Genomic DNA, 20,971 nt, shown 5'->3' with positions numbered 1-20,971 from the left:
AACACAGACTTTGATGCTTCCGTTATAAAAAACAAATCAAGAGGTATCCGTTAACCATTATTAAGCACAGATTTTCATACTTCATATAATTAAAATACTTTAAACTCAGATCAGTTTACAGCCTTTCAAATGTTCACTATGCTTGTTTCGATGTTTTCACGTCATTATCAGGAGTAAACTTGCAAGACATAGGTGTAATATTTATAAATCTAACAAGGGTGGATGTAAAAACCAATTTTTTGAGGTCAACAATAATTTTTGTAAACAAAATGAAGGGTTGGCAATGGGATCTTCACTTTTACCATTGTTGTGTGACTTATGTATGGATGCATTTTAAATAAAAACCATAATTGTTGCAAAATGTCAACCAGACTTTTCGGATAAGGTACGTAAATGACAAATTCTTGGTGTGAAGATACGGAAATAAGGCATTAACAGAGTTTTCATGCTATTTGCATAGTACAGAACCATCTGTACAATGAACTTTTGAAGCTGAGAAAAATAATCGTTTCCCCTTTTTAGATATATTGATAAAAAAAGGAACATGGAACTTATACACATCTACTTATCAGAAACCATTCTCTGTATCTTAAGTCAACACATCAGAAATCATGTCATACTGAAAGAGAAAAAATGTCTGCGCTGTACAGTTATTTTCGTAAAATTTTGGAGTTATGTATAAAGCAAGAGGACTTTCGATATGAATTGTTAATAATGAAATATATATAGCAGATGGAAAAGATTTAAATATTGTAGAGAGAGCAGTTTAAAAAGTCACTAATGTGATGATAAAAAAGCAGAATACATGTGCTATCTGTTAATCATTACCAAACAATTTTTAAGAATTTATGCAACAAATATTTTAAACAGTGGGTCATGTTATATTCAAATTATTTTGAATAAAGAAGTCACGTGTTAACGAAAGGCAGTACAAAGTAGCTGTGAAAAGGCATGTATCAGAACCACATTTTGGTATTGCTTGGCATTTCGCAGGTATGATACTACCAAAAATTATTTCCTTATAGGAAGGGTATGTAGCATCCTTTTCCGATGTAAAAGATTCACACACTTCGTTCAAAAACTTGTGTTCAGATCGTTTTTGTTTTGTTTTCTAACGCAGATAAGGATACTCTTTGTATTTATTGGCTTTCCAAATACAGGAATATGAACCAACTTGGAGCATCAAGTCCATCCAGCAAGTCACCTGCAACACATCGTACCCAAAATCGTGGGAAGCAAAAGATCAGGGACGAATGTTGTATGCATTCCAGGCAATAGTACACAACATAACTAAGAAGGATCTCTGTTTGGAAACGAGGTAAACAGGGCATGGGTTCGTTAAAATATAATTTTCAGTCATATCTCCAGTTCACATCTCGAGCACCTGGACAATGAAATAAGTATTTCTACACCTTTATACTGTTGGAGTCAACGGACACGCAGCACTTACGGATTCCTCTGAGATTAAATTGTTGAAACAAGCTCCGAGAAACCGTTGTCCTATTCTCCTACCCTAAATAAAATTTGGAAATCTTCTTGGTAAAAGTGGTACGCGTGAAACATAAAATCCTTTCTACGGAGAATTTTGAAGTGAAAACTATGATACAGGACTACTGTCAAGATGTACGATCACCACTTAAACATGACTAGACGTTGCATCATGGACTATTAACAACGTGGTATAGCTCCATAATCACATAAATTTAACGTACTCAAGTGAATTCACTTTCAAGAGGAGCAGGTGATACTTCATTTTTTATAACACCAGGGACTTTGAAGTTGCCAGCCATTTCTTACATATTTAGAATTTATTAACATATTATAAGAAACAAACATCTTGCGTCACGAATATTTTAAACACAAATATTTTTGCACCTGTAGTTTGCTTTATTTCTTGTAATAATTATACATGTAAAATTCCACTTATAGACATTTCACTAAAATATTTTTATATCTAATAACAGCATATAGCTGTTAAACTCATATTTACCTCGTTATCAGATCCATTTGCTTTTATCCAAGGAGCCAAGTGCCCAATCTCAGGTTTGCGTTGTGCTGGTAAGCTGTCAAAGGGTAGTGCCATTCATTTTTTTCATTAGGAAAATTATTTAAGGTTACCACCCCTTGCATATTTACACAGGGGGCCCCTGCAACGCTCTTTCCATAGCAAATATGGTTAAAAATAGATCATTTTCCAAAATACCTTTTATGCTATAACTCCGTTCATATTTATCGTAAAAGTACAAGTAATTTGTCAAATGAAATTTGAAAATATTCTTTAAACCCTAAAGCAGGGGTCACCAAACTACGGCCCTCGAGGTCATTTTGTCCGGCCCGCCAGCAGCTAGCTGCTTGGAAACAAAAAGTGACATTTCACCAAATGTCCAACTGTCATAACAAAATAAATCACACCGATAGTTGCTTTAAGCTAGCAAACACAAGACGTTATAACAAAAAGAAACAAGGCTGTCACGCGCATTTTTAACCAATAGAAAAATTCTTCTTTCGTCCTTGCTGCCCGTTTATTCATATCGAGGCACGTATCTATGAAAGCATTAGGATTTCGAAAACAAGTACAGACTTAACCCTCGTCCTATCGACTCGTCTTGTAAATTCAGCGGCCTAGAGTTACCGCTTCAGCAAGTTCATTTCTCTTAGTAGTCGAGTTATGCGATTTTCGTAACTCGTTCTTTGGTAAGTGTCGTGGCAAACCTATGTTTTAATATATTTTGTTTGTGCATTCTTGGACCAGTACGATACTTTTCTCACAGCGTTCTGTGTTTTTCATTTTCAGATCCTTTTTTTTTTCACTCATCGTTATGGCTGCTTTTAAAAGAAGAAAAGTGGACTCTGAGTGGGGAGAAAAGTACTTCTTTGTGGAAACAAAAAAACTAGAAAGCTACTTGTGTGATACGCACCGAAAGTGTTGCCGTTTTGAAAGGGTACAATCTTCGACGTCACTACGAAACAAAACATCTATCAACATATTTGAAATTTTCAGGAAAGTTCTGTTCTGAGAAATTTGAATCCATGAAACGTGTTTTTGAATCTCAAAAGAATCTCTTCACGAAAAAGGTTGCTGAAAATGAATCTGTCACTCGTACAAGTTACAAAATAGTGCATAGGACGGCAGAGCGAGGAAAACCTTTAATGATGGAAGCAGCAAATGAGCTGTGTCCTGAAAAAGACAATTTCTTTGAAAGTATCAGCCTTTCAGCAACTTCAGCTGTACGAAGAGCAAAAGAACATGGAGAGAAAATCGCATTACAGATACGCCAAAAAGCTAAAAACTTCCTATGGTATTCCCTGGCACTGAATGAGTCTACTGATCTCTCGAGTACGTCACAACTTCTCGTGTTCATTCGTGGAGTTAATTTGGACTTTCAGATCACGGAAGAGTTGGCATCAGTTTGCAGCATGCACTGAAGAACAACTGGAGAAGACATTTTCATGAAAGTGCATAAAACTTTGCAAGACTATAACCTTCAGTGGAATCAACTTAGAAGTGTAACAGTTGATGGAGGAAAAAACATGGCTGGAGAAAAGAAGGGTCTGGTGGGCTGATCAGGAAACAGTTGGAAGATCTTCAACTCCCAAGCGCTATGTTCATACACTGCATCATACATCAGCAAGCACTCTATGGAAAAGACTTAGATATTTCTTGCGTACTGAAACCAGTCATTTCTGCAGTGAACTTCATTCGGAGTCATGCACTTAATCAGCGCCAGTTCAAGGCGTTTCTTGAAGAAATTAATTCGGATTTCTGTGACTTGTCTTATCACACGGCGGTGAGGTGGATCAGTTGCGGTAAAGTCTTGTCTCGTTTTTATAAGCTGAGAAGAGAAATAGATATATTTCTTATCGAGAAATGTAGAGCCGATCCACTTCTGTCGGATCCAACCTGGTTATGAAAGTTATCATTTTTGGTTGACATCGCATCCCACATGAATGAATTGAACTTGAAACTTCAGGGGAAGAATAATCTTGTCTGTGATCTCTATAGAATCATTAAAGAATTTCGGAGAAAGCTGTCATTGTTTGAAGCACATTTGGAAGGAGGAAACCTCTCTTATTTTCAGTGTTTCAATGAGTTTCGTGCTGGAATCACAGATGTCAACCTGGAGTTTCAGAAAAAGATTATTGGTGATTTAAATAAGCATTTTTAGAGATATTTTAAAATATATTTTAATATACAAACAACAATACGATTTATGATAACAGATATTACAAATATTAATATATATACAAGAATTTTACATACTTACACACTATACTGAGTTTTCTTTCTGGTCTATAACTGAATATTTTATAGATGGTCCAGGTCTAAGACGAAAAAAATTAATTCTCAGTGGATATTGTTACGCTTCGCCTGAACTAGTCAGCTGTCTTTTCTTGGCTGGCTTCACACTGCTCACAATATGGCTTTTTACTGACAAAGATATTTAATGTCCTCATAAAAATTCTAAAGTTCGAAGTTAATTCATTGAAGCTAAACGGCTTATAATGCTCGAAATCGATAAACGTTCCTGGTCAAATAATTTTGACACGTCTTTTTCGTACATAAATAAAGTGACCTCCTTTAGAAAGTTCATGCGCAACTTTCAATAATTTAGAGTGATGTTTTTCGAACAATGATATGATAAACTGCAGCTCAGTCCTCTGAAATTGTTAAGTTTGATGGTTTACATTTTCTTATGAGCACATCTTTTTTTCAAAAGCATCCATTTGGAACTTTTCCATTTCATTTTTTGAAAGTGCATATTTAAATAGTGAAGAGATCTATGAACCATTTTCTTGCTCATCGATCAGTTTCTTTTTCGCAAACGGAACTTCTTCAATTGAATCACATGTGGTAAAACAATTATTAACAAGATCCACCCTGGACACAAAATATTTTGAGACAAATCCATAATATCGTCCTCTGAACAAATGTTTGTCATTTGTTTTTCGCTTAAATTCTTCCCCTGAGCTCAAGTCACAGCACATAAAGGAAACACATCTGAATTACTCTCAACAAAATCATCATCTTTATATGAAATAATGATCGATCAGCTCGCTAACCGTTTTAATTTCGGCAACAACTTTTTTTCACAGTCAAATCATTTTTCAAGAATAATAATGGACTCTTATCTGGCAGAGTAGGTCTTACTCCAACCATAAATGGGCCAGAAAGTATGTCTGATGTTAAACAAATGTCATGAAAAGAAACATTAACAAAGCCACCCTCACTATCCTAAGAAATAACAGACTCACCAGTAGCAGAACTCGAACCTAAAGGTTACGTTCGAGATCTCAATCAGAGAAAAAATTAATTACACAAATTCAAATCATAATTTAATTTATTATTATCGGTGTCAACAAGATTTGGTCATGTCTTATTACCAAAGATTTCTTGGATTATCCTCACTCTAGCAACTAGAAGATTATAACAAAAAGTAAATTGCTCGAAACTACCACAATCTTAGAATTAGAGGTTAAAAATCAATGAGAAGAAATGAACTGAAAAAGTGTATTGTTAAAATATTAGTCAATGATGATTTGTTGTCTGAGAAGGTATTAGCGAAATATTTCAGTGCCTCCACTCACCAATCAGAGTTGAGTGATAAAGATAAGTTAGAAATTAGAAATCAAAATAAATCGAGCTTGAACAAACCCGCATTGAAGCCCAGAAAGAGCAAGCCTTTATCAAAGCAGAAAGAGAAAGTAAACGTTTCGAGGCTGAACAAGCCCGTATCCAAGCCGAGAAAGAAGTTAGGCTGAAAAATCGAAAAAGGAGTTGATAAATATTTTCCAACATTTTGAGAAAGTTACCAAAACTATGAAATGGCCCACTGAAGAAAATCATTATTATTATAGAGTATTTTAATGGGCAAAGCCCAAGAAGCCTAAACTACTTTCTCTCAAGAAGACTGTACCAATTATTCTAAAGTCAAACCAGGTATCCTAAAACCATACAAGTTAGTACCGGCAGCTTATCGCCAATAATTTCGATGTTATTGCAAACAAAATAATCAAACTTGTATGGAATTCGCCAAAGAAAATGAGGTTTATTTTTACTGTCAGTATAATTCTACGAATATTGGTAACAATTTGGACAAACTATGAGAATTATATCTGATCGAAGTAAAAGTGCTGTAAAAGTGACGACCTGATACTTATTTGAACAGAAAGAAAGTTGAAACACAACAGGAAGCAGCTTCTCTTTAGAGTGCTTACATTTTAACACATAAAAGCAATTCCTATCATATCGAAAATTTTGTATTCATTCAATCCAATAAAGTGCAGGATTATTCTAAAAATCTAGCTTTTCTATTTCGAAATCTTATTACAGAGGGGATAAAACTTCGTCAAGTCCCTCAAAGCTTGTTTTCTATTTTAGTAAAAAAAACCTGATCATGCTACGTCCGAATGTCGGTGTTTGGAAAAGGAGAAAGAAAAGAAGGCAACACTCAGTGCACTCGTGTCCACAGTTTCACCAAATTACCTGATGTTAATTTGGCACTGATAAATTGAATTATGATTTTAATTTTAAATTGTTTAATGGATTTTTTCTCTGAGATCCCGAACGTAATCCGTATGTTATATGTTACTACTTGAAATAGCCAGAAATTTGAATTTAGAAGTTAATTAAATGTTTATATGTATTAGATTTATGATATTTACCAACAAGATTAATATACATGATTTTCTTTCTTGACACAAATATATTTTAATATACAAAGAACAATACAATTTAGGATAACGGTTATTACAAATAGTGATTTATATACAATAGATTTATAAACTTACAGAGTCTTCTCTCTGGTCTAGAACTGAATATTTTATAGATGGTCCAGGTCCACAATGAGCACATTAATTCTTAGTTGATATTGTTTCGCTTCTATTGTTTCGATAGTAAAGATGCAATTTTTATTGTGCACATAGGGGCTAATGATGTAGGGAAAGATAAGTCAGAGAAGCTAATTAAGTATGTACAAGGAGTTGATAAAGTAATTTAAAGAAAAATGCCTTAGCTTAATGTTGTCTGGAATACTGCCCAAAATTAACCATAGGGATGAAATTATATGTAGTTCACTAAGGCTAAATGCTCGGTTTAAGTTAATGGATAAAAATGAGAAGATTGGCTGTTGTACTTGTGAGATAAGTTTGATGAAAGAAGGGAGCGTTTTCGAATAAATAGTTTATATTTAATTAGGGTAAATACTAAGAATACTAAGGAAGGTGGGAGGAGCGGCTTTATACGAAAATTAGAGTTACATCCTGTTGAAGTTGAGGGTATCAAAGATAATAGCAAGGAGATATGACCCTTTGTGGTTTGTACTATTGGATATATGTTGTTTTAAAAGAGTTTTTAGTGGAAATTTAGTTTGTACTAGTGGATATATATATATTAAAAAAAGGCTTTCAATGATAATTTGTTAGTATAGTGGTAATTCTATGGAGTTACAACTCTAAAATCAGGGGATCTATTCCCCTCAGTGAACTCAGCAGATAGTCTGATGTGGGTTTGCTATAAGAAAACACACACACACCTGACCACCAGTGAGAAACTTTACAATAAGATTAAGATTTCAGCTGTTAATGAAGTCATAATTATGGGTGGTTTTAATTTCAGGCATCTCAAAAAAAGAAAACTTTGAATGGATGTGACAAGAATTGTCTATTGTGAATCGGATAGCTTAGTTATTTGAAGACACTGATCAGCTATGGAAAATTTTTAAATATTGAAAGTAAATATATTTCTTATGGAAAGAAAAGGGTAGCTTAAGTAAAAAAAACTAAGTTGGCTCACAGAGAGTATAAGAGATAAAATTAAAGAAAAGTAACATCAATATAAGAAATTTAAATTGCCTAGTATAATGGGAGAAGACTATAAAAAGATCAAGAAGGTTGGTGAAATAGGAAATTAGGACATCAAAATAGATGTACAAAAATAGGTTGGCTGAGATGGAAAAAATTAACAGTAAAGATTTCTTTAGATACATTGAGGGTAAAGAAAATTTTAGGATTTGAGTAGGACCTTTGAGTTATTATAAAGGAAGCCTCGTATCTGATGATTATGAGATGACTAGGTCATTAAATGTAACTTTATTTTCAGTCTTTACTAACGAAGATGAAAGTAGTGTTCCACATTTTCAACAGTTGACCGATGGGAACAAGATGACTACATTAATTTCGAGTTTGTTAAAAAAATCGTAATGTGTAAAAAACGATATCTTCCCAAGATAACGATGGCCAGATATCTTCCCAAGGACTTTAAGGGAGGTTAAGGAACCAATATATGAGCTACTTGCTACTATCTTTTGTAAGTACGTGAATAATGGGCAGGAAATAAAGGATTAGAATTTAGTTCATGTCACTTCTCTTTTCAAGGGTAGTGATGAAAATAATTTCAGTGATTATATGTCTATTAGTGTTATATCAGTCAGATGAAGAAAAAGAAAGACTGATAAAAATGCTTTGCAAAGCTGTTAAACAAAGTTTAGGATTTTATTGGCTACTTTATATGGTTTCACTAAGTGAAATCTTGCCTTACAAATCTTTTGTCATCTTTTGAAAAGACTAACATTTATGTAGATGAGAGTAAGGGTATAGTTAAGGTATATCTAGATTTTCAGAAAGCAGTTAACAAGGTGCTACATAAAAGACTTGTAAAAATTATCCCTACAAGAGTGGGGGATAAGTGAGCAGAGTGAATAGAAGAGTGGCTGGATGGAAGAAAGCCGAGAGTTGTTACAAATACAATTCAGTCAAAGTAAATTAATGTTGCAAGTGGGATACCTCAGGGCTCAATCTTAGGACTTTTGCTCCTTTTGATTTACATCAATAATACAGATGAAGTAATGCAGAGTATATTAAGGTCTTGGATGTTGCTAGCTGTGAAGAGGATGATGCTGATTTACAAAAAAATTCGGATCAGTCAGCGAGTTAGGTAAATAAATGGTAAATAGATGTTAATTATAATAAATATGTGGACTATCATAATTTGAATTACAAGTATATAAATTTGATGCGAATAACCTTAACAGTGTCAGAAAATAACAGTTTATTGGTGTAATAGCTGATCAGTCTCTTAAGCCAGTCAAGCAGTGTGCCGTTGCTAGTGGTGTGGTAAAGGGGACTTCAAGGTTTATCTACAGAACTAATAAATACAAGTCTAAATATGTTATGATTTTATTGTATAGGTCACTTGGTAGGCCACATTTGGAGTACTGTGCTCATTTTTGGTTTCTTATATTCTTGGTTACCAAAATAGTACCTGGGACGGATGGGATGTCATATGAGGCGAAAGGTTTAAATATCTAAAATTGTCTTATTTAAAAAAAAAAAGAGTTAAAAGGGATCTGAATAAGGTGTATAAAAATGTAAAGGAAATTGATAGTGCTGATGCATTATCTGTTTCATACTTAACAGCGAGAATAGTAGGACTATGGGACACAAGCAAAAAATTTGAAAGGGTATGAATCATATTCAGCTAAAACAGCTTTATTTTTCTAACAGAGTAGTTGGTCTTTAGAATGGGTTGCCTTCGAATCTTATGGAGGCAGTAATTTTAAGTGAGTTTGATAGAAAGCTTGATAAGTATATGAATTATAAGGGTCGGCTTTAAGATGTTTTAAATTTATTTGTTAACAGATTCAGCTTAGTTTACAGAATGGGACAGCTGAAAAGGAACACTAGCTTTAATTTAATTTAAATCTGTTTAATTTAAGCAGAAATATGTAACATCTCGTAATGGTAAATGAATTAGAAATCAGAGATTTATGAATAGGAACAACAGATTTCGTGAATTTATTATTAAATAATCAAAAAAATAAATAGAAGGAGTTAAAGAGAGTCGATTAGCTTACGAATATTGTCTTTACAACTATATTTCGATTTTTCTCTTAAGAATGTATCACTGAGATACGCAGGCATATCATATGTTTTCTAACTGCTTTTAGTGACATACATACTGTTTATTTTTCACGTATTTGATTTTTTTACAGTTTAAGTATAAACACGTGTTCAAAAACTACTGAAGTTTCCATGTTCTATCTGCTTTGTTTCTTTGTTCTCTGTATCATATATCTATTCTGCCAAGATAAAATGTTGTGATCGTATTACTTAAATGTTAAAAGGGCGAAAGACTGCAACACTATTTGCTGACTCAGTGGATTATCTCTGTATTTGAGTGGTAAGTGGTAACTTCGAACCACTTACAGTATTACAGTAAAAACAAATCAGCAGTAACTGCTGTTGTGCTACCCTTCAGAAGGACCAACTTACTCAAGTACCTCTATCATTTTTGATTAGTCCTAAGCCAAGTATTAATCAGCTATTCACGCATTCAAGCGTTGCAATGCAACTACATTAGTTTCCAGTGAGTAGGTAGAGTTACCAAGATTTTCTCATGGAGTACATGATGTACCCATGTGTACTCATGGAATACATACCATAGATGTAATAAACTGTCTTCTGTCCAGAAAGCAGATAGCATTAGCTTGAACAGTCATTTGCTTAACAAGGTATGAATATCTGGCGGGTCTTTGTAATTATTGTTGATTGGATGTTTATATGGATGCTGGAATGATTGCAGTATGGTAAACAAACTGAAAATAACTAAGGCTTCATCCGTCACAACGCTACCAACCGAAACACACTGGTTTCAAACATGTCTTAGGTTGTTGCTTGCAGGTTTTTATTAATAATATAGATTAAATGCAGCAGAAACAACTCATTGACTTGTTGAGTGAATACATCAATTTTTTTTGCATGATCAGATGATCGACTGAATTAAACAACGATGACTCAACACCATACAAACACAGGCCACGTGAATCTAATAAAGCATCTACTATATCGGCTTAACTGGAAGACTGGGAAGATTGTAAATACTGAAATATAGCTAATGCTTTGTCATCTCCAGTAACAATCGTTGGAACTAAAGAACGTATAAAAAGGTTTGTGCTGATTTCATGTTGATGAATTCGCACCGTTATCTTTTCTTTATTGAGAAAAATGCATGTATAAATGTATTGAAAGATTCCCATTGGTTCAACACATTGGACCTGGCATCTAAATAATGATAAGTTAAGCTGGAAAATAAAATCAGGGCTAACACCACTTTTTAGCATAAGATATGACTTATATGAATTTTGAATCATGACATAAAGTCTCTTTGACAATTATATATGAACTCTTTGTACAAAAGGTAAATATGATACAACTAGCTCACGAAACAATATTCTGTTATCGAAACCAGCTTAAAAAGGTAGTATCCTAAGTTCGAACACAGCATATAACTTCGATAAATTTCATTACTTTTCAAACTATTTAAAAAATAAGGATGGACGGCTTGGATAGTCTTCGAATTACATTGTTGGATTTTTAGTTGTGGTGAGATAAAAATCCAACACGTACTGGCAAAGCACAATTAACATGCAAAAGACACAAATGCTACAGGGACTAGGTGTTTACGATTATTTCAAGCCAAAAAATGCTAATGCTTTATCAGAAGAAAGTAGACAATGTAGAAAAAGTTAAGTATCATAAACAGCTCCACTACAGTAGAACAAGGTGTTCGGAAAGTCACTGTGCACTTACATATTTATTAACAGACAAAACTGCACAGTGACTTTCCGAACACCCTGTATAAGTATAATTTCTTACATCATAAAATTAGGAAGTTTGGCCAAACCACTTCTACGTACGTGTGTACAAATATAATTGTCCTTTCGGCCATAGGGACGTTATAATGATACGACGAATTTCACTATTCATTGATAAAGAATATCCAAAGAATTGGCAGTGGGTGGTATCGACTAGCTTCTTTCTCTATACTCTACCATTTCAAAACTAGTGATGGGTGAATTTCATAGTCCTCGAGTAGCTTTGGGCAAATTAAAGAAACAAACAAAAGCGGGTACTGTTCTGTTGATTTTGTGTTATAAAAATTCCAATATTATCACGTACAGTTACCATAAAACAATGTAGGTTATGATATAAGCATTATACTAGGAGATACCTTATGATATAAGGAGATAATATGAAACTAGATAAACAAAGTAAAGTAGTATTAAATGTCTACATACAACAGAATTAAATAAAAAGAAAATTTAAATTTTCATAATTAAAATCCTTGAACAAAAGAAACAGAAATTAAACGTGATATTAACTGACTCATAAAAAGAATGAACTTGTAAGTACATTACAAATATACATTTGCAGTAATCTTAATATAAGCAAAATTACAGAATAATTCAATATTGAATTAAAACAAGATGAAAATGAAGCTTTTAGACTACTTTATCCATACAGGTTTATACAGTAAATATACAATATTAGCAAATATTAAAACAGTTATATTTACATTCAGAGCGCTAGCTCGTCTACTGTTGATTATTACTCTTCCGACAATAACCTGTGGATGACCTCTGTTTTCTTTGGTTTGCTTAGTTCGTTTGCAGCCCAAGAGTTCCTTGTTTTTTCTCCCAGCATTTGTCCTCCTCTTGGAGTCTGTAAGCCTTGGACCATGTCCATTGGTGTGTGAACTGGAGGGATATCTGCATCTAAAAAGTTAATCATAAATGGATTTTTAAATATATCTCTCAGCTCTAGATTTGAACTGACGTGGAAATAAAGGACATTCTTACTGTGACCACAAGAATATCTAAGCTAAAATGTTAAAAAGAGCAAAAGAGAGAAAACAAGTCTGTACAAAATATTGTTCAGACTGAATGTTCTAATTCCTGTTTTATGCGAAACGTAAATAATGATCGCAATGATTTCAGCTCTAGTCAATCTAATATGTGTCAGACCAAGAGTTTAGGCTTTGTATACAGTGCTAATTAAAGGAAACTACACCCCCAGCTTAAGCATTCTACAAAATATCAATGGATAGCCGAATATAAATTTTTAATGCACACTGGTTAGAATAGTTTTCTGCTGCAACAGTCTTTGTAGACTTCTATATCATTCTTTTCTTTTCCATGTAAATTTGCACAATCATTTTGTAGTCGTTTTACTGTAGCTGGTAGTCTTCAATTGAATTACTGCTATGTAACTTTTAATGGCAATATTTTATGAAGAATACACTGTCACCTATGTTATAACTTGGTCTGTCAGTTTGTTTGTTTGGGAATTTCGCACAAAGCTACTCGAGGGCTATCTGTGCTAGCCGTCCCTAATTTAGCAGTGTAAGACTAGAGGGAAGGCAGTTAGTCATCACCACCCACCGCCAACTCTTGGGCTACTTTTTACCAACAAATAGTGGGATTGACCGTCACATTATACACCCCCACGACTGGAAGGGCGAGCATGTTTAGCGCGACGCGGGCTCGAACCCGCGACCCTCGGATTACGAGTCGCACGCCTTACGCGCTGGTCTGTCAGTGATTCCACAAGCTATTAACTCCTATACTAGTAGTTAATGGCATGGCATCAAGTACTTAAGATTATTTCATCAATTTATTTTAGTTTATGTACTTGCGTAACAAAAAGTGAAAGACAGAACTATAAATTAATTATTCCCTGTAGTTTTTGTCACAGTATAAGATAATGTTTTCTTTACTTTTAAGAGTATTACTAATTTTAAAACTTTCTTATAAGTGAAATAATATTGCTTTATTTTAGTTTTATCGACATTAGACTGAAGAAACAACAAAGTCGGCTGTATCAAACAGACTTCATGTTGAATCGGAATACCACTAACAAAGTGTTATTTCACCAAATAAAATTTTTTACCATATACCAATAGCAGTTTCTTTCTATAATCTTGTTTTATCAGACATGATATTTCATTGGACCAGTACATCTAACCTAATGCAATTTTAAGGGGGCTTGGCATGGCCAGGTGGGTTAAAGCGTTCGACTCGTAAGCTGAGGGTCGCGGGTTCGAATCCTCGTCGCACCAAACATGCTCGCCCTGTCAGCCGTTGGGGCGTTATAATGTGACAGTTAATCCCACTATTCGTTGGTAAAAGAGTAGCCCAAGAGTTGGCATTGGGTGGTGATGTCTAGCTGCCTTCCCTCCAGTCTTACACTGCTGAATTAGGGACGGATAGAGCAGATAGCCCTCGCGTAGTTTTGCACGAAATTAAAAAAATAAAACAAGCAATTTTATGGCTTTTACAACAGAAAAGCAAGTATATGCGTATATGCATACAACAAACGCAGGAGAATGTTAGCTACAAGATAACACTATGTAACAACATTTTTACTTTTTCTTGTTCCTGGGCAGAAAGTGTTATTTCCCAATTGCCGAAAGTAAATGGAAAAGATCTATTTTTCTCTTCAAAGTTTGTTTTTGTGACCTGGGTAATGCAATTTTCAAATTTACCCATTTTCCACAACATTCCAGGTAGATTCAGTGCTGAGTAGCTGATAGAGAATTTTCTTGAACTTACAAGAATTTTCAAGAACTTTCTAGAATATTGTAGAACTTATAAGACTTTTCAAGAAGCTTTTAGAATTTTCTAAAACTTTCCATAGTAATATATATACAGGGGCTCACCACTCACCACTTCAGTTTAGTTCTAGCTGCCTAAGTGAATATACAGACCTATCTGATTTTATCAGAGATGGCATCAAGAAACTGAAAGCATTCTCCAGGCGCATTCTGCTATGTATGTGGCAAATTTATCAAGACAAGAGCGAAAAAAGTACTCTATGAAAGCATCTGCCAAAATGTGTGATGCTCACAAGGTATATTTCGGCATGACTGTCGGGGATCAAGACAAACCCTGGGCACTTCATTTTATCTGCGAGTACTGAAAACAAAAAACTAGTAGGTAAGATGGACAATTTTTGCTTGCTTTTATATTATATAAATTTTAGACCTTTTAAAATTTAAATATCTTTTAATTTATTCTTTTTATTTTCTAATAGTATAGAATAAATATCACATATAAAATATTTTGTATGAACTTCTTACACATTAGTTGTGGACAAAATAAATTTATTCTTCATAATAAAAATTTTATTTTGTTCGTTTGCAGGATGGTACAGAGGGGAAAAGAGAGCCATAAAGTTTGTCATTCCAAGAATTTGGCGTGAACCCACTGGTCACTAAAGCAATTGCTACTTCTGCATGGTGGACCCTTCCAAACGTCGGGCGGGCAAGAATCCATCTGCTATCATGAATCCGAATCTACTATCGTCCATCGCTCCAGTGCCACACTGCACTGAGCTCCCTGTATCCACTCCGCCAGAGGAAAAGCAGCCATCCTTGGAACAGAGCAGCAAATCAGAAGAGGAGGTAGACGTTGAAGACCGAGATTACAATTTCAGAAGTGCAGCTGGTGAGAGAAACCCATACTACCCCAACCAAAGCCTAGATGTCAAAAGCTTTGGCATTCGATTTGTTAGATGAAAGTGTGCAAGTCGCAAGTCACTTCTAAACATGTTTGTTCATTTTTGTACAACTTTAGTATAAATACGTGTAAATCTTGATTCATATGTTGTTTTATTCAGACCTTATGTAAATGAAAATGTGCAAATTTGCCCGTTTTTATATAGAAAATAGGTTAATTTCTAAATTTCATTATCCAGGTCACAAAAGCAAGGTTTGAAGGGAATAATGGTTATTTTCTGTTCTTTTACAACATAAGCAATTAAAAAATAAACACATACTACCCAGGAACAAAATTTTGTTACATAGTGTAATTAAAACACAGTAAAAACAATTGCAAGATTTTGAATATTTCTTGCTGAATAATAAATGTATTTAACGACATTAACTCAAAATAACAGTAAATAATTCAATATACCAGAAATTTTGAAAAGTACAGAAATGATGAATAGTTACTATATTTGCTTCTAGTGAAAAAATCACAATAATAGCCATAGAATATGTAACTACTATTCACGAGAGCTTTTTGTTTCACCCTCTCTCTCTCTTTACTTGACTGATCTTAACTCCATAGGTATTGCCACCCGTTAGTACAGCGGTAAGTCTATGGATATGCAACGCTAAAATGAGGTGTTCGATTCCCCTCGGTTGGCTCAGCAGATAGCCCAATGTGGCTTTGCAATAAGAAAACACAACCATAGGTATTACCAGCCAACATTTTTACTTACTTCAAATGTAAAAGTTTCTCACAGAACATTTTTATTTGAGTTTATAAACACTGTGTACTTAGCAATGTCAATGGTAGCAAAGTATATTGGTGATCGTTAATACTTTACCAACTACTAATATTTTAAGTTGTCTAGTGATAGCTACGAGCAATGTTTCTGTGAATCAAAATGAAGTATTCTACCTCCAAGCAAGAATTATTTGTCGTAACTGACTGAAAGTGTACTAAATGTTATTGAATATGTTTCAAATTAACTTTAAAAGCGGAACAAATATTGCTTGGTTTTCAAAGCCGTTGCCATTTCTTTTCGTACTGTCGAAAAAGAGTTTGGCAAATAACATTGCTTGCAGTATAGTGAATACACGCTGATTCTTTTAGTCTTAATTACAGACAATTTTCTCAAACTATAACGTCTATGTGGAAATATTTATGACATAAGATTTCAGTTAGTCGTTTATGTAGCAAAACTTTGCAGATGATAACTGTTTTATCAGCACAGTGAAAACACGTAATTCATTTTAGCCTAATTTACAAACAAATTTGAAAATTTTGCAAGTATTATAGGCAACTTATAGGCTCAAGTTAAAGATATATTTACTTTATACGTTTATTGGTTTGGTCATTTGATGATGGTCTGTTATATTTTGAAAATTTAACTATTTTACTAATGTTACTCCTTCCCAAAATGAGATCAAAATATTCAATGAAATGTTGAGCTTTAAGATTTATATGAAGGCTAAATACACTACGTTAGAGCACTAATTAATCTGAATTTAGTAAAAGGTAAAACAGAGGGAAGAATAAAACTATTAAGGGATGAGGATTTGAATAACAGCTCATTTGCTCTCTTCATAAGTAGTCAATAATTGTTCTAGAAATGGCACAAACAGTTCAGAAAGTAAAATGATAACTGACAATTATCAGCACGATGTAACAAGTACCATAGTCATATTCAAGGAGGCTTTCAGCAATACCAGAGTTATTCTCTAACATATGGAACCTATACTTTGTTATACAGTTTTTCCATGATGCAGGCAACTCTCTACCCTGAGCCACACAGGAAGTACAGTGTTTACAAAATCACTATATGCTTCTGAGTGTGTACCCAGTAAAACAATCTTTAACACAGGTCTCGTGTTGTATTCAAAGAATTTCGGATCACCGAGATTTTGAAAGCATTTGCTGTATCACAGATCATTATATAAAGTTCTAATGACAGATCTCAGCATTTTAAGTCTAGGTGTTCTATAGACCTGCATCACTTGCATTGGTTGTAATGATGGTATATTATTCCCTTATGTTCCTCTAAGATTAAATTAATTGCCAGAGATCATGTGCTTTCTGTACTAAATTTATCGATCTGCATTAACGAAATGGTGCTCGAGAATGATAATGTCTCTTTATAGCTTTTCTCTTGGCAAATTTAGCATCTATTCATTAACGATATCTTCACTACTGAGGATTTAGTACATTATATTAAAACAAGTTTGGAATCTCGCCATTTCATTAGAGTCCATGTTGTCATGTAATTAACATAAACAACACACCGTAACCACGGCAAATATCTATTCTAACATAGCACATTAGGTCGACACAAAAACATGTTCTACCATTTTTTCGTACTGTTGCTACGTATGAAAATTAAATAATCTCTAAAGATAGGGTGATTACGGCCTTTCTCTGTACTGGTTATATTCCTGGCGCTCTAACTGAGCTTCCATTTTATTTGTATTATAAGACACGCATCTCTAATATCTATATATCTTACTAGGTGAAGTTTGTTATCCCCAGCCATTCATCTATTTTGACAATATTTCAACGAATTCCACCAGTAACTTCCTAATTTTTCTCTTTTGGTCTGAACTCATACTGCCTAGGTTTATAGGCAACCATGTACCTGCTATTGGAATAATGTTGCTAAAGTAACGCTCGTTTTATTTTCGTTTGCTATAACTACAAACTATAATTACAAAATAGTCTGCTCTTTGAAAGATAACTGTTACATCAAGACACAGCATGTTTATGACAATGCCTCAACCGCAGAAGTAGACTGGGTTCATATAATGTCATTTAAACCAGCTGTATATAGTTTTTAAGACAATTGGAGTTGATTAAATGATCTGACTTGGGACTTTCCTGTAGATCCACGTTTTAGCAAGTCCTCAACCATGACAATCTTAAAAACTACTGGCTCTCTCCCAAAGACTGTAATCTTAACATTTTAGATATGTAATAATATTAATGAGTTTGGGTTGTGTGTGGGAGGAACAAAATATTCTTGCCACTGGGCCTTCATATTCTAAAATATGTCACTGCAAGGATAAGCACAAAAGCTAGATTTCCTAAGCTGACTGCAATATACACATGTAATAAAATTTGCAAGTTAAGAATGAACTACTCCCACCTTTTGTACATAAAATTATAAAATCCCTCATAGACCAGTTTCCTCTAGAGAGGCAGTAATCTGTGAACATTTGAAGTATTACAGCTCCATTTCTGTTCTTTGAATTTTCAGCAATATTACATGCTACTAAACCTGGTCTTCCTTCCTGACCTTCGAAGTGTATAAATGAATAAAATGGAATACGTAAAATGTAATTCCTTTACCATTTTTACAACGCCCATTAACAAACAGTAAGTTGTGTCAGAGAACAAAACAGATATTCAACTGGAAAGGTAAAGACCATAAGTAACACAATAAATTTGAAAATGAGTTAAACATCTTTTACATTCAAGTCTGACAAAAATACTGTGTTAGGCAATCACACAGCTCTCCCCTTACTGGTTCAGCTACAAGTCTAAATTCTTAACTCTAAATACTAACTTTAGATATTTGTGGTGGGGAGAGAACAAGTTGCTTTGCACTTAACAACAAACAAACAAGTACCAACAGTGGGTGGTATTGTAATTAATTGACAGAGAAAACGGAAATTCTTATACTAGCCTAAGTAAAAGTTTAAGTAGGTGAGTATCATATATATATATATATAAGTCCAAGTGAATGGAATGTATTTGAAATTCTGCATTTTTAATAATTTGGGTAGTTTATCATTTTTTTTCCATAGAAAATTAACTTCTTACAAGATTTATACATCAAAGAAAAGATGATATAAAACTCACTCTTAATTATGCAGATAGTTAAAAAGTATTATAAAATTTCTAAACCCTATAAATCCACTTATATGATACCAAATAAAACTGGAACATATAGTAAGTTGGCTGGCCACCTATACAAATTACTATGCACACTATGCTGGATTTATGGCACCTGTGTTTAAAAGTTGCATTATATTGGTTCAACACTGACACAATATCTATTTGTTGTGTTTACAGTCAGTAAAACATGAATGCGTATTAGTAGTGAAATGAGACATTTCCTAACTCCAAACAATCCTGAAATAGTGAAGATAACATCAACAGACTATGAGCCACATGATTCAAAACTATAATAAAGTATGTTGTCTTACCATATTAGCTGATCATGCAACAATCCTGTAATTTAAATATCTATACAACATTTGCCTTGGTTTATGGTATTGCCTGCTCATTTCTATACTTGGGACGTTAAATAAAAGGACATGGCCTGAGATAAAAGTATGAAAGATCATCTGTCTACATCTCCATGTAGGTTGTCTGGATAATAATGAAACATAAGCTGGTATTCCAAGTATTGTGATCCAGGGTGAAATCATGCCTTCCGGTTGCCCATAATATTCTAAGGAACATGACAGATAAGTTATCTATCTTGCAGTGAAAGGCCACCTGTATAGATAGCGAATGGCATATCTAACAAAAAACACAACTGTAAACATCTGCTTTGTGACGCCAAATTTCTGCCCAACAAAAATCAATATATGACTTGCATTATACAAGTATCTGCTCCTCGTCATATTGCGTTTGTGAAACTATAGATACAATTGTATTACCACTGATGTAAGAATCAAGAAAGAAAATAGAGAAGATATTTCTCTCTCACTGACTAAAGTATATCTTCGCAACTAAAATTTATGCTCACGGTTGTTGTTCTAATTTAAATAAGTATTCTCTTAATCATTATGGCTAAAGTGCAACAATAGTCAAAGAATTGGGTATAAAATGTTTTTAATGCTGAAAACTGAGGACGATTCTTAATATTTTATCAATGATGAGTTCATTCCAGTATTTGATTTTTGTAATTTTCTAATGTTGTGTCCTAATTCTATTTATACATACGATATGGCCTAAAAATTCCAGTCTATATACTTCACTATACCAACACTTTAAATCTATTGGAATAAAAGACAAGAATTATCAACCATAATCTCAAACATCTTGCCAATTCTATCATCTTTTTAAAAGATGAAGCATCCAGAGCTCTGATGACATAATAAGGAAATGAAAGTTTCAGGTTGACATTAATCATTATGCTTGACTTGCCTCAGCTTAACGCGAAGTTCAGAACTAACTATACTAGGATATTCAAACATTCATCTATTTACAACAGTGGAATACTGCAATCTGTGTATCATGAGTACCTGGCAAAATTACAAACACAATCTAAAATAGAGTTTCCTTCGTTTTAACTATGACAACTGAAGAAGATCACACATTTTATATGGGTGCATAATTCTTGCTTGATTGATAAAGCAGCAGTTTGTGTCTATCACACCTCTCTCTTATATCTTGCCCAACACATCTTACTATATTTGCATATTATAAATAACGAAATGGTAGGTGTTATGACAGCCTACATTAGTGCAGCAATAGGCTTTGTCAAGAAAAATGAATCCTCAGGCGTTGGCTCAATTATTGCAACAGTGGTAATTGCTATACGTTAATTCATCCATAGTAATATTATGCAACTATTTTAGTATTTATTAGCAGGATCAAGTAACTTTCCAAAGATTCTCTTGCAGTACATTACTTAACTATGA

General features: G+C 33.8%; 1 long non-coding RNA gene across 1 annotated transcript; it reads right to left on the bottom strand.

Annotated features, from left to right (window-relative positions):
- Positions 1-1,881: 1,881 nt before the first annotated feature.
- LOC143254605 (uncharacterized) lies at positions 1,882-19,688 on the bottom strand. The gene is made up of 3 exons (XR_013030277.1): positions 19,526-19,688; positions 12,353-12,551; positions 1,882-4,118 (listed from the first exon to the last, which is right to left on the bottom strand). It is a non-coding gene; the product is annotated as an uncharacterized LOC143254605 (long non-coding RNA).
- Between the last annotated feature and the right edge of the window lie 1,283 nt (positions 19,689-20,971).

This window comes from Tachypleus tridentatus, chromosome 6 (genome assembly GCF_004210375.1).
Source record: "Tachypleus tridentatus isolate NWPU-2018 chromosome 6, ASM421037v1, whole genome shotgun sequence".
Taxonomy (NCBI): domain Eukaryota; kingdom Metazoa; phylum Arthropoda; class Merostomata; order Xiphosura; family Limulidae; genus Tachypleus; species Tachypleus tridentatus.
The sequence above is the reverse complement of the archived record's forward strand: the minus strand, read 5'-3'. Positions and strand labels throughout refer to the sequence as shown.